General features: G+C 35.7%; 1 protein-coding gene and 1 non-coding gene across 3 annotated transcripts in view; both read left to right on the forward strand.

Annotated features, from left to right (window-relative positions):
- The window catches only part of LRRC4C (leucine rich repeat containing 4C), a 1,344,784-nt gene that overhangs the window by 333,173 nt on the left and 987,464 nt on the right, over positions 1-24,147 (forward strand). The gene's annotated exons all lie outside the window — the stretch shown is intronic.
- On the forward strand, positions 12,444-12,549 carry LOC115893712. Its single transcript, XR_004053774.1, has one exon. It is a non-coding gene; the product is annotated as a U6 spliceosomal RNA (small nuclear RNA).

Genomic DNA, 24,147 nt, shown 5'->3' on the forward strand with positions numbered 1-24,147 from the left:
TCAGCACAGAGAGAGTCTGTCTTTACAAAAATAAATAAATAAATAAATGCATTATCTGGTTGTGGTGGTGTGCTCCTAGTTCCAGCTACTCAGGAGGCTCTAGGTGGGAGACTGCTTGAGCCTAGGGTTTCAAAGATGCAGTGAGCTATGATTGTACCACAACCTTCAGTCTGGGCGACAGAGTGAGAACCCATCTCAAAATAAGTAAATAAGTAAATAAATAAATAAATAAATAAAACAATTTGTTCTGAGCCAATATAGTTGACTCTGGTCCTGTGAAAACACAAACCCAAGAAGCCTTGAGTAAGGGATCCCAAGGCAGTCGAATTACAGTGTGTTTTTATATACTTCAGGAAGACAGGAGTTACAGGCAAAGATATAAATCAATACTTGAAAGGTATACACAGGATCAGTAGACTATCTTGAAGCAGGAGTTTACAGGTTATAGGTGGATTCATAGATTCTTTAATTTGCAGTTGGTTAAAGGAGTAAGGTTCTGTCTAAAATTTAGAATCAGCACAAAATAATGCTTTAAGGTAAGATAAGGATGCTATGTAGCGTGATTGATAGTGGCCAAGGGTGACCAAATCCTTGCTTTGCATTGCCTTAGATCTTGTTTCCAATTTGGTATTTTATTGTCACAAAGAGTCTGTTCTGTCTTAGGGTCTCTATTTTAACATTAACGCTGGGAAGTTGTTGCTCCTAAACTCTAAAGTAGAGGGAGTATAATGAAATTTGTCTGACCTCCCTTCCCACTATAACCGAAAACTCAGTTTTTAAGGTTTCTCTGGGTTCCTTTTGGCCAAGAGGCTGTCTATTCTGTTGGTAGGGGGATATTAGGATTTTATGTGTAGTTTATAACTAACAGATACACATGCAAGGTATCTGCGAATATTTTTCAAGAAAATGGAGAAACTTCTAGCCATAATGATGGTGCTATTAATGTTGGTCCTTTGTCTATTTGCTCTCCTCCTAAGTATTTTCTACTCTCCTTGGAAATCACTTTCCCCACCATCCCCTATGGTTAGCCCTGAACTTTGAAAAGAGTAGTGTTACAATGGATGAGGCCGCCCAGAGGGTATATTAGCCTAGTACCATTGAGATCGCCTTAATCTCCGGAAACCTTCATATTCTTTGGCCCAGGTCACATCTAAGAGATGAAAAGCTACGGTCTTTGCTCTTGTGTGTGTTTAGTTCCTTTCTTATCTCCCAGAGACTCTGCCAGATTAAATAGCAGATATCTAAAAAGTATTTTAGGCCCTTGCTACCTAAAGGGAAAAAGACATTATTGTTATCTTCTGAGGTAGGACATTAAAAATTGTGATCTCAATCACATATTTAGCTTTTCTCTTGTTGATCTGATCTTTGGATTAGAAGTTGAAAGTCAAGCACCTTTTACTTTGAAAATATATCATTACATCTTCATTTGTATTCCTGGGGCTAACAACAGCAGTGATTTTTACCATCGTTCTGCCCACATTGTTCTTTTTGGTAATTGTGTAATTGCTTAATAAAAGAAGATTAATTCAATTAATGGAAATTGAGCAACTTTCTTTAAAAACAATAAGACACAATTTATTTCATTATTATCATAAAAATAAAAATGCCCATAGTAGAAAATTTGAGCAAAACAAACAATGAAGGAAACAAACAACCCACAATTGCTTAACATTTGTGTTTTAATTTCCAGCATTTTTCCGTTACGGTTTAGTAGTACGCTTAAACCATAGTTTTCGTTTGGTATCTTGCTTTTTTCACTTATTATCAGAATTTTTTTCTCTTTTACAAAATACTCTTCAAACATCATCTTAAGTAACTGCATAATATTTTTTCAATTAGGATATATCATCATTTCTATAAATGTTGTCTGTTTCAGCAACTTCTATTTAATAACTTAAAACAAAAGTTTTAAAATAAATTTAAAATTTTTCATTTTAAATATACTCAATTACCAACTATCTGATGAATGAGCATCTATGATGAAACTACCCACATTTGTTAATAATATTCTGTATGAGTTCTACCATTTTATCCTTTTTCTCCAAAACTCAACATCCACAAAGAAGTGGCCTGGGGATGTTATGATAACACCACTCATTTTACTTTCTTCATGCTAAATTCTGTGAAAGATATTGTTACTGGAAAAGGGTCTGATCCAGACCCCAAGAGGGTTTTTGGACCTCACGAAAGAAAGAATTCAGGGCAAGTCCATAGAGTAAAGTGAAAACAACTTTATTAAGAAGTAAAGGAATAAAAGAATGGCTACTTTCACACATGTCCGTGTGAAGAGACCACCAAACAGGCTTTGTGTGAGCAATAAAGCTTTTTAATCACCTGGGTGCAGGAGGGCTGAGTCCAAAAAGAGAGTCAGCAAAGGGTGGTGGATTATCATTAGTTCTTATAGGTTTTGGGATAGGCTGTGGAGTTAAGAGTCATGTTTTGGGGGCAGGGGTTGGATCTCACAAAGTACATTCTCAAAGGCAGGGAGAATTATAAAGAACCTTCTTAATGGTGTGGGAGATTACAAAGTACATTGATCAGTTAGGGTGGGGCAGAAACAAATCACAATGGTAGAATGTCATCAGTTAAGGCTATTTTCACTTCTGCAGATCTTCAGTTGCTTCAGGCTATCTGGATGTCTACGTGCAGGTCACTGGGGATATGATGGCTTAGCTTGGGCTCAGAGGCCTGACAACTACTCCATAGCCAGAGCAGTGGCAAAGGTTGCTCAACTGAGTATATTTATAGTTATTTCTTGATTATATGCTACACAAGGGTTGGATTATTCATGAGTTTTCCAGATCTGAGAGTTCTTCCCCTTTTTAGACCACATAGGGTAACTTCTGGATGTTGTCACGGCATTTGTAAGATGTCATGGTGATGATGGGAGTGTCTTTTAACAGTATAATGCATTCTAATTAGTGTATAACGAGCAGTGAGGATGAATAGAGGTAACTTTTATTGCCATTTGGTGAGTTTTAGTCAGCTTCTTTCCCTCATCCTGTTTCAAAAGCAGGGTCTTTGTGTCTTGTGTCTTGTGCTGACCTCCTATCTCATCCCGTGACTAAGAATACCTAACCGCTTAGGAATGCAGCCCAGTAGGTCTCAGCCTTATTTTACTCAGTACCTATTCAGGATAGGGTCGCTCTGGTTCAAATGCTTCTGACAATAACAAGGTGCATCAGAAACAACACTGTGTCTTAATTTAATTTAATGTAACTTAATTTAGGAGAGCTAAGTAATTAAACATGAGGCCAAAGTACATAAGAAAGCGGCAGCCTTTTATTGCAAATATGCACACACTCTCCAGCGAGGTTCTCTGGTCCTCAGGTGTGGGGGGCCAGGGAAGTCACGCTGGCGCTCTGGGGTGAGGTTCTCCAGTCCACGAACGCGGGGGCGAAGAAGTCACGCCAGCTCCTGCAGGCAGCGGACTTTTGTGCATTGGTACTGGAAGGGGGAGAGCAGTGGGCGGGATAAGGGCGTGATTGGGCGTCTCCATAGGCCTCGCAGGGTAAGTTTCGATCTCTTCGAATTGACCTCACCTGGCGCATGCTCGGTTGATCTGCATCTTCCCAGGCGCAGGCTGCATTTTCCTGCATGTGGGAAAGTTGGTGAGGAAGAACCCAGAAGCAACATGGATTGTGCCTTCTTGTTCACCTTCCTCCATCTTGTCCTTTGTCCCTCACCCAAACACACTGATACTTCCAGCACATGTAACAAACAAAATATACACGGTCATAACTATAATTCAAAGGAAAAAATATCACACAAAATCCATGTATACAAATGTTACTGTAGTTTAAATAGGAAAAGAATTTCAGGTAAGGACACCCACAAACAACATAAAAAATGAAATTTGAGTTGCAATTTAAGATGAATACGTATGTTTAAAGTAGTTGTACGTTTGAATGGGATGAATGGAGAAAATACAGAGGTAAAGGTTAGAACTATCTTTATAATGGAAAATAGAAATTTCAGCATATCTCCTTTAAACAACTTTGAGTTGCTGAAAAACCTCTGCTTTCTGTAAGGCACAATTTTTCAAGTTGCTGAAAAATCTTTGCTTTCTGTAAGGCACAATTTCTGATGCTTATGACATACTGAACTCTTGGGCTGCTGCACCACTTGATCCAATCTTTGTGCATTTCTACCTCTACAAATTGGTTGCATGGTTAACTAAAATAAGTTATTTTTATTTCTGAACAATTTATAATAATGTTTCCTGTTATTGTATATATATAGCAATTTAAAGCATGTAGAAAAGAAATACACCTGCAAAAAGAAAAATGTTTCTCTTCTATAAATGCAAATTTAGTGCATGGAAAACACACAGCATAGATGAAATACATACAAATTATGGCATAATTATTGGTTGGAGGATAGACAATTATAAAAGTGTGGAGGAACAAATTTGTAAATATAGAAGAATGTACACATAAGTTGCTTCAAAAATGTTTCCAAGAACTTACTCTAATATTCCAAAAAATATGTGATTGATGCAGTTGGTAAATTCACACTTTAAAAAATGGCCTGAGCTTTACATGAAACAATTGGCAAATGAATGTATTATTTACTTATTTTTTCTTGGATCAAAATTTTTAGAAATTATATCATTTAAATTCACCTAATTTTAATTGATCAATAAAAGATGAAAAGTAAACAAAAATTTCATAGTTCAGGTTTAATACAGTAAATGTCTGGATGATATAAGGACTTGAATTCCAGACTAAGAAGTTTTAACTTTATTTTGGGATACTTGCGAGATATTGTATGATTTGAGGCAGAGAAGTAACATAACCAGATGTGTCATTATAAGATGACATAAACAAGCTCTCAATCTTGCTCAAGATGAATTAAAATAGACTAGAAGAGAGGGGAATAGTAAAGACTTTGATAAAATAAGACAAGTAATATAAAAAACTGCATTACTGACACTCAGAATGAGGACAGAGATGGATATTTTTCAGGTAGAACATAAGAATTAGCAATTGCTTAAATGTAGTGCCAATGAGATGATACCAAGATTTTAAGATTACAATACTGTACAGACGAAAGTGACAACAAGAGTAATAGGAAACAAAGGAGAGAAATACTTGAGGAGTGAGCAGTTAGGAGGCACAGAAAGTCACGTTTGATTTTGTGTCTGTGGAATGGAGAGTTTGAGTTACACATCCTATTCTCTCTTTTTAGTCAAGAGGATCTAGTCTCCTATGGAAAGTAAATAACTAAACAGAATCTGGAGCTTGGTGGTTGGTATTTATTTGCAGAGAGGTGCTACATGAAGCCATAAGAGAGAAGATGTAATCATATACAGTTAAAGCCAAGTGATCCCAACTTCACAGAAGTAAAGGAAGTTGAGAGTTCATGTAAACTCATGTGGGGAGAAAAGGGTTTATAACCTGTAACAACTAAGATGTTAATGGTGACCTTAGATAATTAGTTAAAAATAATCATCAGAGTCTTCGAGGAGCTAAGGAGCTAGTCTGTGGTCACAAAAGGGAGGCAGTGAATGTGGAATACTAAGAAATCTGCCTTGGAAATTATGAATAAAATAAAAATAAGAATTTGAAAAGGGGATTTTATTAATGGAAGAGGTCTTAGGAAAAATAATCCATTGAGGCAGATAAAATTACAATTGAAGGGCCGGGCGCGGTGGCTCAAGCCTGTAATCCCAGCACTTTGGGAGGCCGAGACGGGCGGATCACGAGGTCGGGACATTGAGACCATCCTGGCTAACACGGTGAAACCCCGTCTCTACTAAAAAAAATACAAAAACTAGCCGGGCGAGGTGGCGGGCGCCTGTAGTCCCAGCTCCTCGGGAGGCTGAGGCAGGAGAATGGCGTAAACCCGGGAGGCGGAGCTTGCAGTGAGCTGAGATCCGGCCACTGCACTCCAGTCTGGGCGACAGAGCAAGACTCCGCCTCAAAAAAAAAAAAAAAAAAAAAAAAAAAAAAAAAAAAAAAAAAATTACAATTGAAAAATCCATTTGAATTTTGACTTGAAAAAACTTTTTTCAGTAAATTACAAATAAACAAAATAGGCACTAACACTGACATTAAGACAAGCATGTTTAATATTGTGTAAATAAAGGTAGGTGCGCTGAAAAAGTGTTTTTTCTAAAATAATGTAGAAAAATTGAACTGGTTATATACATAAATATCTGTATATGTATGTTTAGGAGAAAGCATAATATTAAAAAAATAGAGGAAAAAAGAACATATACTTCCACCAACATATGGGTTTTGAGAAGCTTGGTAGCCCAGAGAACATTTACAAGTTGCAGAACATGCACTTAGCAGTTGGTTTGGAGAATATAAATAAATTTAATTTTAAATAACACTTAAGAATGGGATACCTAATTTAAAAATTTGCATTTTTAATTCTATTTCATTTTATCTGATTATATCAAGGAGAAAATCCCAGTTTGGTGTTAACATGTCTTTCGTTTCCTAACTTCTTTTTATATTAAAAGAGAATGGTCCGCCACCTCAGAGCATTTGTCAGGCAATATCTGGCAAGAGTTTAATTATTTGCTTTAATTGAATTCATTTTTATAGTTACCTTTTATATATAGCCAATTATATTCATTTTCTCATTATTGTCGTGATATAAACACTCATTTAAGATAAGTTCAAGTTAAACAAGTGTGGCAATCAAATACATGCTCACTAAATAATAGCACAGATAGATGTATGAAGTCACATTCTCACAGTAGTGAAAATGGATTCAAAAGACAAGCGCTTGGGAAACAGTGGCTTAAAAAATGTTTTAATCTGGGAATTAGAAAATAAATGACCTTCCAATGGTTAATTTGTTGACTTTTGAGACAGTTATGGAATAATTCAGAGCGTTAGCTTACTTGTTTATAAGAAATACTCATTAGGGGTGTGAGGAGGTCACATGAACTAATTTATGGCAAATGAATTAAACAATCTTAAGTATTTGGTCTCCAAAATGCATTACTTGTCAGCATTCCCACTTGTCATGAAAGTTGTGATTTGTCAAGAAAAGGGTACTTTAAAATAGAATATTATGTATTGCCTTAACAACTGTTTATTCAGCACCTACTATGTAGCAAACACTGTCATATCTCTTTGAGCAATACATGGATCTCTTTTCACATAGCTTATAGTCTTGTGTGGTTAAAAATGAACAGTCAGTTTAATTCAGGCATTAAAATCTATTCATCATATTACCAAGCTCAATCATTTCCTTTTCAGTACTAGACAAGTTTAGAACTGCAAATAGAAATTATTTTTTCTTTTGGAGGTATGACAGATTCTCCACTTCCATTATGAAGGAATTATTCAACTTATCTATAATAACAACCTCATGTCCCTGGGAAATTCAGATTGAAGGCCTGAAAGATACTCATTATAGTCTTCTAATTATTTGGTTTCCCAAATATGTAGCACAAGGAAATACAGGCCTTCCCTTTTAGCTATCATAATAAACAGTGATGTTAACAGTGCAATCTACCAATTAAAGGATCTACATAGCGCACAGTTTTGACAGAAAAATTAAAGAGGAAGGTTGAGAGATTCAGGACCAGCCAGTAGTGGAACCTTGGCTTGCTAAGCAATGGTAGTGTGTAGGAGGCAGGATAGATTAGGTATTGCCATAGTAACAAACACCCCCAAATCCCAGTGGGTTAAAGATAAAGGATTATTTCTTGTTCACAATGCATGTCTGTCTTGTTATGAGCCTCTACTCCATGTGGTCTTTACTCTGAAATACTAGCTGATAAAAGTTCCATTATTCAATAACAGCACTATCTCAACATAACAATGCTTATGTTGAATAGAGCACTGAAGACTCAAGCACAACAATTAAATACTCTGGCCCCAAAATAACATAGGAAACTTCTGTTCAACTTCATGACAATAGTCTTAAGGCCACATATAATAGGCATGTGGAGGTATATTATTTTTGATTATATAGATACAGAGAAAAAGTATATTTTGGTGAATAATAATATCTACTACACTATGTAATAATATTAATTTCCTCACATCATCTTATGCCCATTTCAGAGTACCAAAAGCAAAAACAAAGTAAAAAGAAAATAAAATCAAACTGAGACTTTATTTTAACTATGAAATATAACATAATATATCCATATTCTTTCGTTTGGCTGTGTCAGATAGATTTCTTCAGCAGGTGGGCATTAAAAAGAAGAAGGAGGAAGAGGAAAAGAAGTAAGGAGTTTGAATTATGTCTTAATACTTGAGGATGAACATTCACTATTCGACACTAAAATTAAAAAGAAAATCTCTACTCTTTTTCACAAAGAAAATTTATTCAGATGAGCTTTGCTGACCTGGCAGTATATATGATTTATAAAGAAACTTGAATATAAATATAAGAATTATTAGCAAAGTGTGGTACATGCAATTAAAATGTATACAGAAAAAAATACTGTCTCAAAGAGAAAGTTTAATTGAAATTTTGTATTTACTCAATGCTTTAATTTCAAAGTTCAAAGTGTATTAGATGGAATGGAAAATACTACATTGGATTTACCTTATATAGAAGTTATCTATTGTTGCATGACAAACTGTCTCATAACATAGTGACTTAAAGTAATAATTAGTTTATTTCTCATAATTCTGTAGGTTGGATTGACTTTTTTGCTAGTGTCGCCTTGACTTTCTCATGGAATTGCATTCATCTGGAGGCTCAGTTGAGGCTCGTGTTCTACAGCGGTCTTGCTCGCATAATAGGTACCTCAGCTGGATTGCCCAGAAAGCTGTCTCTCCACATGCTCCTTCATGTCTGGCTTCTTCACCCAGTAGAAGCTGCATTTTGAAGTATCAAGCCTCAATATAACAGCGCTTATAAAATTTCTGCTTGTTTTATATTTGTTGACACCCTAGGGGCCAAAGTAAGTCATATTCCTAAGGCCAGAATCAGTGTGGGAAGGTCTACCTAATTGCTTAAATACTAGGAAGTATGGTTCTTTCGGAGTTAGTACTATAGCAATCTGCTACTGACCATCTTCTGTGTCCATTGAGTCCTTTCTCTTCAGCATGCAAAATATTTTGACTTCCTTGCAAGACCGCACATGTCCCATCCAAACATGTCACCAAACTTGATGTCTAAAGCCTTGTAATTTGCTTTAGGTCCAGATGTGAATGAGGATCCTTATTGCAACCCGTGTTGATCAAGAGACTAGTGAACTACAAAAAGGTTTTACTAGGTACCACCTTAAATCTTACTTAGGTCTTACAAGACGTTTTACGACCTTATTTTCCAATTAATCTTTATCCTGAAGCTATTTTTTGATTTTTTTAAAAAAATTAGAAGGGTAGAAATACTAAAAACATGACAATTTTTTAATATCTTATTTTATTTTAATTTCTGGGATATATGTGCAGGGCATGCAGGTTTGTTAAATGTGTGCCATGGTGGTTTGCTGCACCTATCAACCCATCACCTAGGTATTAAGCCCTGCATGCATTAGCCATTTTAAAAATTATGAATTAAGTAGTACTTGGTTATTTTATTAATTTCTCTACATTCTACTTTCAATTGAATGCATTTTCTTTAAAGTCTACTCTTTTTTTTTTTATACCTGCCCCTTACATAGCTCAGAAAAGGCAAATAACATTTTCAATGTTATTTGAAATCTCCATATCCATATATAAAAATTCATTTGGCATATTTTCAATTATTCAAGTTACTGTATGTAATGGTCTTTTCAATTATTTTATAATCATCCTTTCTTTCGGTTTTCAATAGTAGTTTTTGTAGTTAACTTCCCACTTCAATTAAGAATATCCTTGCTGTGGGTTGAACTGTGCCCTCAAACAATATCATGTCTACCACATTCTGCTGGTCTAAAGCAACTCATGAAGGCATACTGTGGATGAACAAAATCTACCTTGATGAGCAAAAATGCAAAATACAGTTGGGTAGATAAACAGACTACCTTGATGAGTGAAACCACAAAATAAAATGGCTTTTATTCCAATCTACCACAGTTTTATTATATGATAATAATAATTCAAAAATATGTTTGAAAATCACTTGCTTGTCAATAAAAAGCATACAAATTTAGTTTATTTGTTAATGATACATAATAATAATACTTAGTGTTGTTTCAGACAAAAATAGGCATATTCTTATGCCAGAAACTAAAGTTAGAAAATCTCATTACTAATGAGTTTATTGATTACCACCTGGTTTTATTAAATGAAGGAATTTTTTGGAGAATGTGAATTTTTTGAGGATTGCCTTATGTCTCTAAACGTTAAATATTTTTATTTCATGATTCAACATGGGCTTTTGTCAGTAATTTTATAGAGATAATCATCAGAAAATATATCTGGTCTTTCTGGTTGTCACTTCAGATTCTAATGGCCATGTCTGGAGACAGATGGCCTTGCTTACTCCCCAGATAGACCTTTGTTAATTTTGACTACTCTGGAGCAATTCTGGATGGGGCTATATAATAGTTGTTTTCCCTGTGTCCTTGAGGATCATTTGCAAATACCCTAATGTTTCAAACATTCTGGCTGAAAACATATATACAGTAGCCTCTCACTCTCAAACTGATGACTGGTGTCCATAGAAGTATTATTTTCTCATATCCCTGATGGGGTTGGGTATCCCAGCCCTGGGATTCTGACTCTTTAGCCTCTGTAATTCTTTGATTATTATTTTAAAGCCATTATATATCTATTTCCAAATGGATGTAATTTCAATCCATTACATTGATACAAATGTATAGATGTCTTCCAACTTTCGTTTCCCATGTTCTTGAAAATTGTCAGCTAAGTGAAAGAAATAATAAATAGAGGAAACATTTTTTTTTTTTTGGATTTTAACATAGAAATGACATTTTTACCCATAAATAATCACTTCTAAAATAGAATAATTACCATTCATGTTAATGACTGTCTCTGTTTATAGATAGAAAATTTTTTAAAAAGCATTTTAAAAGAAGCAGTGTAGAATCTGAGAGCAGAAGAGCTTGCTATATAGGAATTTTTACTCTAGGCCTGCATGCTTGGTTTGGCTAAGTTTATAGTGAATTACCAAGTGCTGTAGAATGAAGAAAAGACAGTTCCCTAGCCCACTGGCACTGCTGAATGGAACATTCATTACAGAATTCTTGGACTTATAGAACCTGGCTTATATTTTCTACTGAAAAGTACTTGGGATATGATAGAAGTTTGGATTGGTGGCAGAAGATGGGGTTTTAATCATGGCGTTCCACTTACGAGACATGTGGATATCAAATTATAGTATGCCTGATGCCTCAGTTTCTTCATTTCTAAATTGATGCTAATAATACCTAACTTCTCTATCTGGTATGGGTAGAACGTAAAATAGCATGTGTTCAAGCACTCTGTGAACTTAAAGAATTGTAACTTACCATTTTTGATGTTTCTTATTATTATCTTGAATTCTTCTAAGGATAAAATTGTATTCACTGAAGAAAACAATGGGTTGTTTCTTTCTTTTTTTTTTTTTTTTTTTTTTTTTTTTGAGACGGAGTCTCGCTCTGTCGCCCAGGCTGGAGTGCAGTGGTCGGATCTCAGCTCACTGCAAGCTCCGCCTCCCGGGTTTACGCCATTCTCCTGCCTCAGCCTCCCGAGGAGCTGGGACTACAGGCGCCCGCCACCTCGCCGGGCTAGTTTTTGTATTTTTTTTAGTAGAGACGGGGTTTCACCGTGTTAGCCAGGATGGTCTCGATCTCCTGACCTCGTGATCCGCCCGTCTCGGTTGTTTCTATATGAAACTGTGCAGAACCCAGTGATAGGCATTTAGGCTTCAAAAATAAATTGCCTAAGTATAGGGGAGAAAAGACATGCTGTGGCAATAATTCACTGAAATAATGTTATGGGGCAATGAGTTGATCTCAAACTTAATGTGAGTACACAATGTGAAGTGACTGCAAAACTCTGGCATGATCAGGAAGAAAAGAGTTTAGGTAGGAAGTTGTAGTCTTATTCTTCTCTGCATTGATTAAACCACACACCCAGAATATTGAGTGCAATTGTTGGCATAATATTTTGAAGAATTAGAGGAAATCCAGAGTAATTCCAGGATGAGATTTGTGAAAGGCTTAGAAATCATATCACCTGAGAAAAATTTGAGTGAACTCAGAGAAGCTGAGAAAGAATGAGTAAATTTATCCTGTATTCTTCTGAGGACAAAGCTAGCACCAATGGTAGAATTTATTTAAAAAAATTATAGCTCAGAATAGAGAAAGCATTTTTAAAATCCAGAGTTGCCTGAAGGCAAGACATGATGACTCATTGAGCAGGGAATTTACCCTCCTTGGAGGTGCTTCAAGAGAGGCTGCCTGCCCTCCCTCACCACACTTACATAGGATGGGAATTTCCAATTGTGTTGGAGGTTTTGTTGGATGATCTCAAGTTCTTCCAACAATTCAACGTACATACTCAAGACTGCTATAAAATGTTTAGTATAGTGCTCCCTTAGGCTGAACACATACTAAAGTTGGAACAATACAGAGAAGATTAGCATGACCCCCATACAAGGATGACACACAAATTTTTTAAGCGTCAATATATATGTATATAAAATAAATAAAATATAAAATAAATTATTTAATATACCAAAAGCATCATTTTCTGAAATCCATGAAATTCTGATTTTATGAGATGTTTCATTAAGAATATAGTCTACCGGCTGGGCGCGGTGGCTCAAGCCTGTAATCCCAGCACTCTGGGAGGCCAAGACAGGTGGATCACGAGGTCAGGAGATCGAGACCATCCTGCCTAACACGGTGAAACCCCGTCTCTACTAAAAAAACCATACAAAAAAACAAAACAAAAAAAAAAAAAACAACAAAAAAAAAACTAGCCGGACGAGGTGGCGGGCGTCTGTAGTCCCAGCTACTTGGGAGGCTGAGGCAGGAGAATGGCGTGAACCTGGGAGGCGGAGCTTGCAGTGAGCCGAGATCGTACCACTGCCCTCCAGCCTGGGTGACAGAGCGAGACTCCGTCCCAAAAAAAAAAAAAAAAAAGAATATAGTCTACCTATAAGATACTTTTGGGGAACTCCACCTGCTGTAGTTCATCTAGAGTATGATGGTACACATCGTTAGACTGGAAACTGAATTCTAACAATAAAGACACGTGAAAAATATGTTTGGCCCAATTTTTTCTTAACTTATTTGATCATGCAATATTTATCTATATTTCTATCTATTTATTTTTACATATAATCTCTATTACTAACCTGTATAATGATTGGCACAAGAAATCATCTGGGCATATTAAAAGTTATGATTTTAAAAATAAGTGATCCAGATCTCTTCTAATTTATAAGATATATATTATCAGTTGAAAATGTCAAAGTTTTACTTATTTTCAAATATGAGGCAGTTTTCAGAATGCAACACAATTTGATCTAGCTTCCTAGGATGGCGGAGGAGTTATGATCAAACTGAGCGCCTAACATATCAAACCTTCCAGCATCATTCCAGCTATTAGTAATGAGTATCAAAAAACTTGAGGGTAGACTTGTTTGCCGACAGAACTAATGGAATGTGGCTGGGTTCAATCAATATGTTTTACCCTATTGTATTTTGAAGAGTTAAACTGTTACTTGACCAAAGGCTGAAATCCTAGATGTGTCTACAGAGTTCAGCAGTATTTTCCTGATATCTCAGCTAGCTATTTCTCTTCAACATATATCCATTTGGTTCAATGTTTTTTTACATATATTTTTGCTTTTGCATTTCTCCAGCTTCCCAGCAGTGTTTCCTATGAGTAAGGAGATGTTTTTTATGTATACCACCAATTTGACTTTATTCTGCATTTTTCTTTATTTATCCCAGCTTAGGATCATGTCATTCCCCTACCATTTGTGTGGATTTTTCTAGGTGAGGTTTTTTTTTTTTTTTTTTTTTTTTTTTTTTTTTTTTTTTTTTTTTTTTTTTTTTGCTGCTAATGATGGCAACACCTCTACATTTAGTTCTCAGGCTGACTTTCCTGGAATTGGTTGTTTAGAACCAGAAATTATTGATCTGCCTAGGCTTGATCTGTGCTCCCTTTATCTGAGCTGACAATATTTGCTCTATGATTCAGCTAACATTTCCTTTCCTCAGGGTCATCCCTTTTATTTTATCCTCTAGCATGTGGATAGTCCTCCTGTGGCAATGTGTTCTGACCCCCTCCTGTGATCTGATCCTGACAGGGCCAGAGAAAATGTTCAGGTTAATGAAGAGCCTCATTATAAACACACATCCACTTGCTATTGTGTTGACTCACATTAAATTCTCCATGTGATTATATTCTGGGTTGAATTATCTAACATTTAACGATGTACTAGGCATTGAATAGTATAGTAAATGCTGCTGCTTAGTAGGAAAGGGAAGGCGTTGGAAATAATTTAAAAGAAGTATTACAAGGGAAAAGTACATAAAGATGTATTGCAAATTTATCATAAAGCCTGAATGAAATAAAGTAGCTATTTTCAGAATTCAGAATGGGAATATTAATGTCAAGTATGTACTGCTTATCAAGCCTACTCCTTATCAGTGTGAGAAAGTTTCACAATATATAAAGGTTATAGCTTTGCTAAACTGTAAATACAATAAGATCAAAGACTGACTTTTTAAATGACCAATATATCCTATAATGTCATGGTTTTTGTAAGACATAGGTGGTATTCCAAAAAGGGGTAATTGAAAAAAGTTTGAATAAAAAGGATCTTTATGAGGAAATCTTGGTTAAAAGAAACCAAAAGATGGCAAAGCACCTTTAGATTAGTTTATTAGTCTGTTTTTACACTACTTTAAATACTTACCTGAGACTGGGTAATTTATAAAGAAAAAAGGGTTAACTGACTCATAGTTCCACAGGCTTAACAGGAAGCATGACTGGGAGGCCTCAGGAAACTTACAATCATGACAGAGGGCAAAGGGGAAGCAAGCACGTCTTACTGTGGCAGAGTAGAAGAAAGAGAGAGCAAAGGGGGAAGTGCCACACACACTTACACCATCAGATTTCATGATAACTCACTCACTGTCAATAGGGCAGCATGGGGAAAATCTGCCCCCGTGATCCAGTCACCTCCCACCAGGTCCCTCCTCCAACATTGGTAATTACAATTCAACATGAGATTTGGGTAGGGACACAGAGCCAAACCATATCACTTAGCAAGAGGAGGAAGACTTTATTATCCTGATATCTGAAAGAGGAAAGGCAATGAGTGGCTACAAGAACTCACTGAGAGCTGTAGCTTTAGAAAAGACTAGGTAGCCTGTTAGAAGCTGCAGCCTTCATGAAGTAATATAGCCACTGTCAAACAGTAGTCCAACAGTGAGGAGCACAAGAAATAAGCACCTTGCTTACTTTCTCCCCAACCTCCAGTCCTCCATTAGTGCCTCCACTGGCCAAGCTCAACTAGAATATAGGGAGCAATGAAATCCATATAAATCCATATATAGTGATCTGCCATCTGAAGTATAGAATGGGATGGAGAATGGTAGGGAGTGAATGTGAAAGAACAAACAAAAAAGTACCCTCCACAATAACCAATACTGAATACTATGCCTGGAACTCAACAGATATTTGTTGAATGGACAGATGGTTTTTTGGCAGGTTGGATGAATGAAAAGAAAACTTGAATTTACTTATTTCATTTGTAGTAAAAAATTGTTTTTTTTTTTTTTTCTGGCTGTTCAGCTGCTGGACTCCTTTGCTTGAGGAATTTGTCATTTTCTGAGTTTTAGTATATGGTAGGCCTCTTCCTTCAATTATGAAAGCTTTAAGGCCAGATCTCTGCTAGAAATTGTCTATTATAAGGTAGCTAGGCAGATACGGTACTTTAGACTGAGACCAAATCAGAAGGGAAGATTTTAGCATTGATTCTAGTTTTAACAACAGTTTTTTCTCCTTTAAAACTCTCAGAAAGAATGACACTACTTTCTTTTTGAAAGTAAAAGTCTCTATGTAATCCTATACTAGTCAATTTTTAATAGCAAAAACTGAAAGTTCAGTGTTGCAAAATTCAAACTAATGTCCTCGGCTAATGTATACATACATCATTATTTATTTAAATAGTTGGGATCTGTTAAGCATAAATGTATCTCACCTAAGTGAAACCAACTCAACTTTTCAAGAGAGAGCAAACATGAAAACCATCACAGGAAACACGTTTCACAATCCTGAAAGTCATGAGACTGCCTGTTAGCAAACATAAAGTTTTAGTTCATTGTACTCTTCTAACTTTCATTGGCAAAGTCCCTTAACCTTCGACTTACAATTCGAGATAGTGGCCAAATCTCTTCAAACTTTGGAAAGAGCCATTAGTGACATGACGTTTGAGGGATTCTCCAACAGGCTATAAAACAGAACAGCAAAATTGTTCTGTCAACTAAGTGGTTTAGGCAAATTGACTTCCCTAATGGGATTACCTTTGCATTAATTAAATCATTCCAATGTCTTGCTCAAGTACTGCAAGCTCTCCTTTGTGTTTTCTTCCAGAAATAATTTAATCTACCACAGAGTGACTTCTCCACTCACTAGCTGTGTGACCTTAGGGAAGTTACTCAATCTCTTTGCATCTCATTTTTTTCTCTCTCAAAAACTGAGATGATTGCAGTAGCTATCTCGCATACTAGAAAATGAAAATTAAAATAATTTAAAATATGCTATGTACTTAAAACAGTGCCTGAACATATACAGATTGTTTGGAAAATGTTAGCTAAAGAGATACATGAACATCATCAGCAAATGACAACAAAAAAGTACAGTGAAATAATACAGAAAATCAAGAGGGAAGGCAAAGAAAGCCATGGATGATAATGAATTGTTAAAGCATGGTACTCTTTACACTTCTCTTGAGTTAATCACCTATAGTATTGCTTACAAAAATTTACAGTGTTTTTTAAATGTAAACAAATAAAAAGAAATAAGCAGAGAAAAAAGTACATGGGGGGAGCACAACAATTTTTTGGAAAAAAAAAAGGTGAGAAGCCAGGCGTGGTGGCTTATGCCTGTAACCCCAGCACTTTGGGAGTCTGAGGTGGGTGGATCACAAGGTCAGGAGATCAAGATCATCCTGGCTGACACAGTGAGACCCCCATCTCTACTAAAAATACAAAAAATTAGCCTGGCGTGGTGGCCAGTGCCTGTAGTCCCAGTTGCTCTGGAGGCTGAGGCAGGAGAATGGCGTGAACCTGGGAGGCGGAGCTTGCAGTGAGTGGAGATCATGCCACTCCTCTCCAGCCTGGGTGACAGTGAGGAGACTCTGTCTCAAAAAAAAAAAAAAAGAAAAAAAAAAAGAAAAAAAAGATGAGAAAAGGATTTATTTTGGAATGCTTCATAAATAGGACACTCTATGATGTAATGAAAAATGCCCTTGATGGTGATCCTTATAATGAGTGATAAGTTCCACAGGGCTGTTCATTGTCAACACTCAAACTAGGTCAATGGCATCTCAATGAAATTTGCTTTACTAAAAGGACAACCTCTTGCCATACTTAAGGAAGAGATTGTGGATGTGGAAAACACAGAAGAATTGAGGGTGGGGAGACTTGATTTGCCTTTTCAGAGAAGAGAGAGAAGCTATTCAATGACTGGTGGAAATGGAATTTACCGATTGAGAAATGAATGAATTGACACCATAATGGGAAATTTAGGGTTGAGAGAGATCCATTAAATGTGGAGAAAAGAATGGACAGTGACCAAACCTAAGTAAAAAACAATTTTGTTCTGAGCTTTGGGCTTGGGTAAGAAAAGAGCAAGACACAAATTCTGCTCTGCTGTCTTTGATTCTAGTTCCCACCTCCCTGCTTTCAAATTCAGGCTGAGGGGCTTTTTTAATGCTTAGAGTTCAATCTGCAGCATGTTGGATGTCTGACAACTTTTGGGGGCTGTGAAAGCTGTCAAAATAAATTGCCCTCATAACGTAAGAGGGAAGCCAAGCTCCACATCCCTCTGGATGCTGCGAATGTGCATACTCAGCTAGAAAAAACAGCATTGTGTTTCAGCAGCCTACTGGATATATTGGTCAAGGGTGAATTTCCAAGGACATCCCTTTGAAATTGCTATACAATTCTTTAGGTTTGGCGAGTAAGTCAGTTTCATTTTCCTGGGGCAATGCATTTGTAATGTATACATAGACATTTGATAAAGGAATGACCACTGAAGGGGTAGCAAGTTTTAGAATTATTGCCTAAACTTTCTTCCTTACCTCAGGTCAGTCACCTTTAACACTTAAATGCCGACCTTTGGCACAGAAGAGTTTAGCTGCTATCAATATCTTTCACTATTTAAATAGGTTTTATGGTGCATGGAGTATTTAAATCTCCACTTTAATTTTAAATTCTTGCACTCTGATCATAAGTATAAAATAAGCTAATGTGAATTTTACTGGAATTACTAATTAATAATGAGATTTCTTCTCATTTTTGAAATGGTCCTATTGGACTATTTTGTTCATTTTTTCTATTATAACATTGGAGGGTGGGGGCAAAACACCAGGTTTATGCTTTTTGCTGATTTAATAATGTCACAACACAATATCCTACAACCTGAGAATGACTTAGACTTTTTATTCTATCAAATATTTTCCTTAGAAAATGCAATATCCCATTAAATGAAATTTAAAAATAATGATGACATCAATGCTTAATTCCACCACTCATAAAACAATGCTCCTTTCCACATGCACTTTTTACATACTTACATAAAATTGCATAGTTGCTATCATAGTTTCTAGAATGGCATTTGTATTAAACTATTTTAACTTAATATTATGTCATAAAATTATTTAGCCATTATCACTGATATTTTAAATATCAGTGATCAGTATTTCATTATGTTGATAGTTAATATATATATATTTTTTAATTTGTATCAGTAAACCACTCTAAAAGTGGATTTGGTAAGTGGCTATAAACAAAGCAATTTATTTAGTTCTCAATGCTGTGGTCAGCAATTTGAGCTCAGCTCAGCTGGGCAGTTCTATTCTCAGCAGGGCTCTTTCATGTGTCAGCAGTCAACTGCAGGTCGGGTAGATGACTTTGCTTTGGGGAGTTGGCTTGTTTTCAGCTAAAGTAACGGGGGTCCCTGGGCTGCAAGTTTTTCATTCTCCAGCAGGCTAATCTGGGCTTGTTCACATGGTGGCTGCTAGTGTTCCAGTGTTCCTAGTACAAACTAGTGTTAGGCATTCTATTGGCCAAAGCAAAGCCTGATGCTAGTCCAGGTTCAGGAAGTGTGGAAGTACATTTCATTTCTTGATGTGAGAGCTGCAGTCACAATGCAAAGGGTATGGCCTATGGTGAGGTGGTGAGGATGTGTGGGGTAAAAATTTATGGACACTTTACAATATTAAATATTTCTATTGCAATTAACATTGCAGTGAACTTTATTGTACTTATAACTTTTGTTAATTTCTGCTGAATAATGTCAATAACTTAATCAAAATCATCAGGATAAATTCCTGGGAGTAGAATTAGTAAATCATATGTTAAAATGTCATCATGATAACATCAAATTAATAGAGGGTTTGAAGAGTCATTTTTGACTCTTAAAGTGGTTTTGGCAACTCACTTTGTCAAACATCTCAGTCCTTCCACTCCCTTTCCATTTTACTCTTTCTCCAAAATGGCTGTAGTAAATACTGTTGTTTTGGAAACTTAGTAAGTGCTCAATAATATTGGTTGTTATTATTACTGTTACTATATTTTGCTCTTTCAACCAGTCTTTCTGCAACAATACTAACTTCAATTGCTCTTTCTCTGTTCTAGGATCAGCCAATCATCACAGATCATTCATTTAAAATAGATTAATACATTGTTATTAAATATAAATATAAACTTCAATTGTTTACTGTGTAATTGGGCTTTGTAAAATGCTATATATATTAACTAAATTATCCTGCAACCTATGAGCTAGGTATTTTACGATTCAATTTTATAGCTGAAAAACCTGAGGTTTCATAGCTTGTCCAAAGTCACATAGGATGCATATGGTGGAGCTGGGACTTGGATTATGTTTATTTGAAACCCAAGCTTATAGTCTTAAATGTTCTGTGTAAGTTTTTACTCTTGATGATACATATTCATATACATATCCATTTATATTTAACACAGTGACTAGACACAGCAGAGTAGATGCTAAATAAATGGTAGCTTAAAGACACAAAAAGTAATACAGGTTAATTAATAGTGTCACATATTCGAACATTGTTGGGCTAGCTCTCATAGTGGAAAGGGGAAGGTTAGAAGAGTCACAGATAAGCTGGTCTCACCTTTGGAACAGGATGATCATAAAAGGGGTCAGACCAAACTTCTAAGAACCAAAACCTTGCTAGCTAGGAGGCAGGCAAATAGCATCAGTAATGCCTTGGATAAAATGAAAAAAGGCTACAATAACGAGATTGTGATTCAGGAACATAGCTCTGGTCACCAGTTGGGGGAGACTGACAAGGACAATGTTAGTCCACAATCCTGGGAGACCCTGATTACCAGGCAGATCATTTAGAGAACTTAGAAATGAGAGTCAAAGTGGATCTCAGTTATTGGGCCTAAAACATTGAGGTATAAGATCCGTGTTTCATGAATTAGAGACAGAATATTAAAATAAACTTTATTGAAATCTGAAACTCACAAGTGTTTAAACTGGGTACACTATTATTTTTTCCTATCGCAAAAGAACATAATTAAAATATTATGTTTTTAAGGGTTATTTAGACTATATAGCCTTCCTTCTTCAATATGTGTTTTAGCAGAAAAGAATGAATAGCAAAAACATTTTTTGCCAGTAATTCTCTCTTTTGGTTGACTCCATTTTACTGTTAATAAGGAGCAAAATCACTAGAATGTCTATGTGCAAAAAAAAAAAAAAAAAAAAAGATGGAGGGATATAGGGAACAGTGATCTAGTCAATCAAATTAATTAAGAGTTGACTGTAGTAATAGCTACTTAGCAAGCCATTTGTTCTTTTCTTAACATTCAAATTTTATGACTAAACCTCATGAATTTATAAATTAGCATATCAAAAGAAGGTCCTGCTTTTCATTTAGCTCTGAAAGTTTTAGTAATGTGGTTACAGTTTGTTCTTTACTCTAAGTCTTTCTGAAAAAGTTACTTAGCTTTAGAGAAATAGACAAGATTTAAAACATTGTTAATATTTATAACTTTTTTATTATAAAAATTTTCAAGCATATATCAGAGAGAAAATACTACAATAAACTCCTGTAAACATGTCACCTGCCTTCAACAGTTATGAAAAAATGGCGAGTCTTGTTTCATTCCTGCCCTCATCTACTCCTCCTCCACTGTATTATTCTTAAAGTAAATCCCAGGCATAATTTCATCCACAAATACTTTTCTAAAATTACTTTTGAAATTTTGAAAAACTTACTTACTAGGCTACTGAAATTTTTTATATCATGTCTGATTCAGCGGCATTATACATTACCTTGAATCATTTACTACTTTCTTTGATTTTTAGTTATGCAACTGAACTAAGTTTTAAATGTATGAGCTGTTCAATACTCCTTGGTCAAGTGCTATAGTACTGTATTATATCCTTGCCATAAACAATGCAAAAACATTCTTATGAATCAGCTTCAGTGAATTAATACTGCTTTATTGTACTTATTTTTAAAATTTAGAGATGTGTAAAAAAGGGAGATTATGAGGATGAAATGTTAACTGATTTTTTGAGGGGAAAATGTTATGAAATTTTATCTAAATTGCTAATTCTTTCTAAAAAAATTTTTTTTTTTTTTTTTTTTTTTTTTTTTTTGAGACGGAGTCTCGCTCTGTCGCCCAGGCTGGAGTGCAGTGGCCGGATCTCAGCTCACTGCAAGCTCCGCCTCCTGGGTTTACGCCATTCTCCTGCCTCAGCCTCCCGAGTAGCTGGGACTACAGGCGCCCGCCACCTCGCCCGGCTAGTTTTTTATATTTTTTAGTAGAGACGGGGTTTCATCGGGTTAGCCAGGATGGTCTCGATCTCCTGACCTTGTGATCCGCCCGTCTCGGCCTCCCAAAGTGCTGGGATTACAGGCTTGAGCCACTGCGCCCGGCCCTAAAAAATTTTTTTAACCTAAATGATAATGTCTTTTGAGATTGAGCAGTTATACACTTGAACCAACTGAAGTCTTCAGGACATCCTTTGACACAAATCTTAGATTAGCTATATATCAAGTAAAGTAGCTATATATCAATAGGCTGGCATATACATAAGAGGGAAGGTTTTGTTCTCTTGCCAGGGAATTCTTGTTTGCTTCATAGCATCAACTGTCTGGAATTCTAGAATTTACTTGTTTATTTTTTAAATAAATAAAAAATAATAGATTTTTTAAAAAAGATTTAAAGCCATTGAAAATTATCTTGGAAATAGTTGATTTTATAGTATTCCAGAGCTGTCACAATGTAATACTGAAAACTGAAAGTTTTTATTTTGTTCATTACAATTTTTTGATCCTCAGATATAAGGTACTATATAAATAAATAATTGTTATATTTTTGAGAGTTCAGAAAAGCCATATATACATTAGCAGTTTGTGAAGCTATATTTATACTGATAAACTTTAATAACAATTTGATTACCTTAAAAGAAAATGGGCCCTTTTAAACACTGATTATATTTAGTTTCATCTAATGTTTACATAATGTGTTCTCATGGGGCTTCTAGAATTTATGTATTTTGGAGATATTGCATGTACCTTCTATTCTGTTAAAGAGATTGTTTTCTGCTACTTTATGTGTTTCCAACAGATAATCATGGAAGGATGTGTGCAGAAATGTTAAACAAAAAAACCCATAAAACAATGAGGTATAAATCTTGGTGCAATGGTCAGAATTCAGCATGGAACAGATGATTAAAGGGAGAGTAGTCTCAAGAAACCTTGGTGCTGATTTCAGTGGGCCAAAGGCTTGGGGAAGAGGCTCAGATTGCTTGGTAGAGAAGAAGCGTACAGCCAAGGTATCCCAGTCTACTGGACAAGATATTGTTATATCTTCTTCACCCTCTAGCAACGAATCATTTCACCTTTAAACCTCCAACACATTTTAAAACATGCAGAAAAATCTTATTTTTTTGTGAATTGCTGAGTGACTTTCAGAAATTTGGTCTCTGCCTGTGGTATAGTTTAGACAAAGCCATTATCCCTCCAAACTGTGTGGTAATGACAGAACACATGCTGCTTAATGTAAACTCACAGCCCGGTGCTGGGCAGACAAGATTAAGCTGTCATCTTCCCCAACAACATCAGCAGGAGAAAAATAAAGAAGCAAAATCATCTTATTCATATTTATTAGGGGACTTTGCAGTGGGTCTGTGCCCTCATGCAATTGACATTTTTGCTCATGTTTATGGCTGATGAGCTGTGGATCAATTTAAATTAATCCTTTGCTAGCCTAGAAAAAAAAAATACTGACTTTTATAAAGTGGCATCACTTCCATGTCTCCTTCCTCTCTATGTCTTAGCAAATATACACATTCATTTATTCTGAAAGTTTAGCATGGTTAGATATTATTTGCAGAATTTAAAATATCATAATATGGGTCAACCTATAGGCAAATAAAGCCTTCAGAAAATTTACTTGTTTAGTTTTTAATGTACTTGTTTAGGTTTTAATTCTGTGTTTGTATCCTTTAATCCAACATACACTAATTCCTGCATGCACAGTCATACACACAAATTAACAAATGTATGTGTGCACACACACCTACTCATACGTGTTTTTTGCTGTCTTCATCATTTGTTTTTCTACTGCAGTAGTGAAAATCAGAACTTTCAATGAGGAAACTCATGATCTTGGGTATAATGAATGTGCTCTGACTCTCTTTTTATTTGGAATTGAAAAAGAAATCTGTACCTATGCGTTAATTCTTAGGTATAATCCTTGAATAAAACGCTTTTCCAACATGTACATGTGATGGTGTGCAAAAGTCAGAAAGGACAGTACATGATTGAAATTATAAAATGACAGCGGGGTTCCTATCAGTTTCAAGAAAAGCAGAAGTGAATTTGTTTATACAATTTTAAAGGAACAAGAAGAGGGCTTATTCTATGCCCATTGCCTTGATTCAAAGCCACTACTTCAACTCCACTCACTCAATTTGGAACATAGTAAGACTGACAGAGAAAGAGATTAAAGATCTGTAACCTTCCTGCAAACAACCCCAGGCTGCCCTGCCCACC

The sequence above is a fragment of the Rhinopithecus roxellana genome, chromosome 15 (genome assembly GCF_007565055.1).
Source record: "Rhinopithecus roxellana isolate Shanxi Qingling chromosome 15, ASM756505v1, whole genome shotgun sequence".
Lineage (NCBI taxonomy): Eukaryota > Metazoa > Chordata > Mammalia > Primates > Cercopithecidae > Rhinopithecus > Rhinopithecus roxellana.